The sequence below is a fragment of the Physeter macrocephalus genome, chromosome 20 (assembly GCF_002837175.3).
Source record: "Physeter macrocephalus isolate SW-GA chromosome 20, ASM283717v5, whole genome shotgun sequence".
Classification (NCBI taxonomy): Eukaryota; Metazoa; Chordata; class Mammalia; order Artiodactyla; family Physeteridae; genus Physeter; species Physeter macrocephalus.
The window spans coordinates 52,636,334-52,641,572 of record NC_041233.1 but is presented as its reverse complement, the minus strand read 5'-3'; positions in this window follow the sequence as shown (position 1 = coordinate 52,641,572).

The window sequence follows — 5,239 nt, the reverse complement described above, 5'->3', positions numbered from 1 at the left end:
AGCCTGCTCTCACCTCAGGACAAGCCTCACCCACCAGCAGGTAGATAAGAACCCCAGGAGAATGACAGCCCCACAGCATGCAGACCCAGTCCACATAGCAGTAGGCTAGCCCTGCGACTAGCTGGGCCCCTGCCTTGCCAACCAGTAAGCCTGCCCTAGCCTTGGGACCAGCCTCATGTACCATGAGTGGACACGAGCCACAGGACAACCACAGGCCCACAATCTGTGAACCCAGCCCAACCATTAGCAGGCCAGCACCAACCAAGACCTACTGGACCTCAGATCTGCCCACCAGTTAGCCTACTCTAGGCTCAGCACCAGCCTCACCCACCAGAGGGCAGACGCCCAGCCCCAGAACAATCATAGTCCTGCAGACTGCACACCCAACTCACCCATCAGAAGGCCAGCACCTGCCCTGGGACTGGCTGGGCCCCAGCCCTGACAAACAGCAGGCTGACACAAGCTTCTGGACACCCCAGAACCCACAGCCTGCTCTGTCAGGAACCAGCCCCACCTATCAGTGGTCCCATACCGGCTGTGGGACTAACCTGACTAGGGCCAACCAAGCCTACCAGGTTGCCTACAGTACTCAGCCCACCACAAGAGAAGGACCAACACAGTCCACATAGGGGGAAATCCTGAGGAATATAGCTCTAATGATGAGAGGGGAGTGTGCTGCTAGGACACACTGGACATCTCCCACAAAAGGCCATTTCTCCAAGGTCAGGAACTATAACCTACCAGATACATAGAAATAAAAATAGCAAGTTAGAAAAAATGAGGTGACAGAAGAACATGTTCCAAACGATGGAAAAAGATAAAACCACAGAAGAACTAAGTGAAGCAGAGATATGTAATCTACTCAAGAAAGAGTTCAGGGTAATGATTGTTAAGATGATCAAAGAACTTGGGAGAAGAATGGATACACAGAGCAAGAAGTCAGTAGTTTTTAACAAAGAGTTGGAAAATATAAAGAACAACCAAACAGAGATGAAGAATATAACTGACATGAAAAATACACTAGAAGGAATCAAGAATAGACTAAATGAAAGAGAGGAACGGATCAGTGAGGTGGAAGACAAAGTAGTAGAAATCACTGACAATGAACAGAAAAAAGAAAAAAGAATGAAAAGAAATGAGGACAGTTTAAGAGATCTCTGACACCAACAATCATACTAACACTCACATTATAGCAGTCCCAGAAGAAGAAGAAAGAGATAAAGGGGCAGAGAACATATCTGAAGACATAATAGCTGAAAACTTCCCTAACCTGGGATCAGTAACAGACATCCAAGTCCAGGAAGCACAGAGAGTCCTGAACAGGTCAACCCCAAGAGGAACAAACCAAGATACATTGTAATTAAAATGTCAAAAATTAAACATAAAGAGAGAAGATTAAAAGCAGCAAGGGAAAAGTAACAAGTTACACACAAGGGAACTCCCATAACACTATCAGTTGACTTTTCAACAGAAACTGCAGGCAAGAAGAAAGCAGCATGATAAATTTAAAGTTAAAAAGAAAAAAAGTGATGAAAAGAAAAAACTGACAACCAAGAATACTGTACCCAGCAGGGCTCTCATTCAGATTTGATAAAGACATCAAAAATTTTACAGACAAGCAAAAGCTAAAAGACTTCAGCACCACCAAACCAGTTTACAAGAAACATTAAAGAGACTTCTCTAAGGGAAAAGAAAAGGCCACAACTAGAAACAGGAAAATTACAATGGAAAAAGCTCAGTGGTAAAGGTAAATATACAGTAAAGGTATTTTTAAAATAGTGCTGCATTTACAGAGAAATCCTAATTGAGAAGAACTGCAATAAGATACACCTAAATGATTAAAACCCTTAGATGTCATTACTATTTGCCAGAATTGTAGGCCTGGGCCCTGAAAGTAACTCTCAGACATCTCTGTGAGGTTGAAAATATAAATATAGTCCAATTAAGTGAACACACGTGTCATTTGTTTCATGCTGCACAAGGGTCATTCCCACCCTGTTCAATTAACAAGTATTCCCTGGTGAAATGCTCTGGAATAGATAACCCACATTAACGCTACAGGAAAAACATTGTTCTCGAACTCTTTCAGGAAATGAGTTAAAACTACTCTTTGTGATTTCTGAATTGAACACAAAATTCAGGATAGAGTATGATTAAAACACATTTATACCCACACTGTGTGCCCCATCATTGGTGTACACACACAAGAAGCATACACACACAAAAGTTCCCTTGGCTGTCTGTGTTCCACATCCTCCCTCCTCCATCTGAGGGGTGACAACCATGACCCCTAGGAAAGTTGTGGCCACCCCTGTAATGTTTCCAAGGGCGTCATTGGAGAAGACAGCCAACTGTTAAGGTCAGAGTGACAGAGCATAGCATCACCCACTGTTGGTTTTTCTCATCTCCTCCACAAGGCAGTGGGTTTCCTCTTGAACTCGGTCCTCAATGCTCCTCTTCCCCATCCCGAAATTCCGCAGGGTCATGAGGGAGAAGTGCCGGGTCTCCTCCCATATTTTCCCATTGCTGAACATGATTCCTACCAGGAGGGGAAACAGAAACTAGGGGGGAGGTGCTAGGGAAGGAGGAGTGAGCTGACACTTGGCAGCCTTTCAGGTGAACCAAGCTCTGCTGGGGGCTCTTCAAATTCCTGTTTTTATCCTCTCCACCCCCACCCATTATCAATGCTGAACATGTGCACATGCACACCTACCATGTCCCTTAGTAGCTCTTTCAAGCATTGGGAGACTGCCTCTTCTAGAAAACTCCTCTCCCAGATCAATCAGAGCTTCCTTCACTGCTTCATATCCATGCAAGACCACCGTTGGCTTCATTCCAAAATACACAGCGAACACAGAGCCATAGACTTTTGAGAGTTGAGAATGGACATACATGTAATAGCAAAAGTCAATATATTGTGCCTGATGCAGAATATATTATCATCCTACTATTATGTTTTTATTCTGCCACATGTAGCCTAAAATATTTCTGAATTTATTACATAAAAATTATGGTGATTGTTTTTTTTTTCTTTTTTTTTTTTTTGCGGTACACGGGCCTCTCACTGTTGTGGCCTCTCCCATTGCGGAGCACAGGCTCTGGACGCGCAGGCTCAGCGGCCATGGCTCACGGGCCCAGCCGCTCTGCGGCATGTGGGATCTTCCCGGACCGGGGCACGAACCCGTGTCCCCTGCATTGGCAGGCGGACTCTCAACCACTGCGCCACCAGGGAAGCCCTATGGTGATTGTTATAGCTACCACTTATAGCTGCCACTGATGTGTCAGGCAATGGCCCAAGTAATTGGTACACAGATTACAATTAATCCTCATATCAGCACCTTCAGCAGGTTTATTTGCCCCACTTATAAATAAGGAAACTGAGGTTAAGGAATTCTGTTCCATTTCCAGCATCCGAGGGCTACTATATAGAGAATTCAAATTTGAAGCTCTTCGTATTCACCCTCTGATCCTTGAGAAATGTATCGATCCTCAATGCCCACCTTTGGACCAACAGCCAGCTGACTGCTTCAGAATCACCTGTAGAGCAGTCATTAGAATTCTGATTCTGTAGCCCTATGATGAATACTAGAATCTATATTATAAAAAATAAATTCAAATAATTTTAATGCCCAGCCTCGTTTGAGATCTGCTGGTATTACTAACACAGAAAGAAAGCAGGCATCATACAGGCAGTGGCAGGACGTGCAGCATCTCATGGAAGAACAGTATCTTCCATCCTGCAGCATTCATAGGCTACAGACAGCAGCTCCCTGCAGAATCTAAATGAACACCATTACCATCAGTTGGACCCTGACTGATGACTACCTTCTTTCATTCACTCATGCTGGTCCTTATCCCAAGCTACATCCTTAACATCAGGCACAATGCCCTTCTTCAGAAAAGTTCTGTTTTCGTGGCCATCTGAACAAAACACACAGCTTATATAGTATATGACTTCTGGAAGAAAATTTCAAATCACAAAAAACACTTCACCTACCACTTACCTTCAGTGCCAAATCATAGCAAATGGCTGTGAAACAAAGAAGGGAAGAAACACTACAAGCTTTTGACACTTTATTATTTTGATTCTACCATACAAACACCTAAATGTTTCTCTACTCACAAAACACATTACTTTGCTCATCTATTTATGACAATGACAGGCCTGAAAAGGCAAGTAAAAGGTCAAAATTTACAGGAAGTAATTTACCTCACGCTGACCTGTTTTGACAGTGTGCCCATAACAATATGTATTAGTTTCATAATTGGGATTAATTTACTTACCATTTGCAAGACAGTGAAGAAGCATAAAACCTACTTACATTGGTTAAGGATTTGCCGATGTCCTTAACATCTAATATCTAAGGATATTTCCAGGAATTGGGAGAGGAGTGGGGGCCAGGAAGGAGCTGCCCTTTCCCAGAGCTCTGTTTCCAGAGTGAGAGGAGAAGCAGACAGGAGAGACAGAGCACAGCCGGATCCACAGAAACCTTCTCTTCTTACTCAGACAGCAGGGAGCCTGAAATCTAAAGCTTTTATAACAGTCCCTGCTAATTCAACTTGTGCCTCTCTGATAGAAACAGACCAAGCAATTACAGCCACTTTGCACTCACATCCTGAGTAGACTTTGCCCCAATGATAAAAATAAACTTTCTTTTAGTCTTGTTTTCTCTGTGTCCAATGACCACTCTGGAGATTCTGGTTTAACTGTACTGGGATTGGGTCGAGGTACTGATAATTTTTTAAAAAAGGGGAGAGGGGAGTCCCACTGCGCAGCCAGGATTGAAAACCATTGAAATAAATAATTTGAGGCCGAAAAAAGGCTTATAACTCTGGATTCAAACAATGACCAGTTGGGGATTTATGACTCTGAGGCCAATCAGTGTATTCTATGCCTTTTTTTGTTTTTTGTTTTTTTTTAAAAACAAAACAAAATAAAATGACACAGGATGGGAGAGACCAGTACAATACTGATAAATGAACAAAAAATTTATATCCTGAATATAGAAAAAATTCCTATGAATCCAATAAAAAAAAACAAATATAGAAATAAAAAAACCCTGAACATCTTCATGACACAGGAAATCCAAATGGTCAACAAACCAAATGATCAACAAAAAATCAAAATGTACTTATTACTTTTTTTCTTTGAATTTTATTTTATACAGCAGGTTCTTATTAGTTATCCATTTTATACATATTAGTGTCTATATGTCAATCCCAATCTCCCAATTCATCA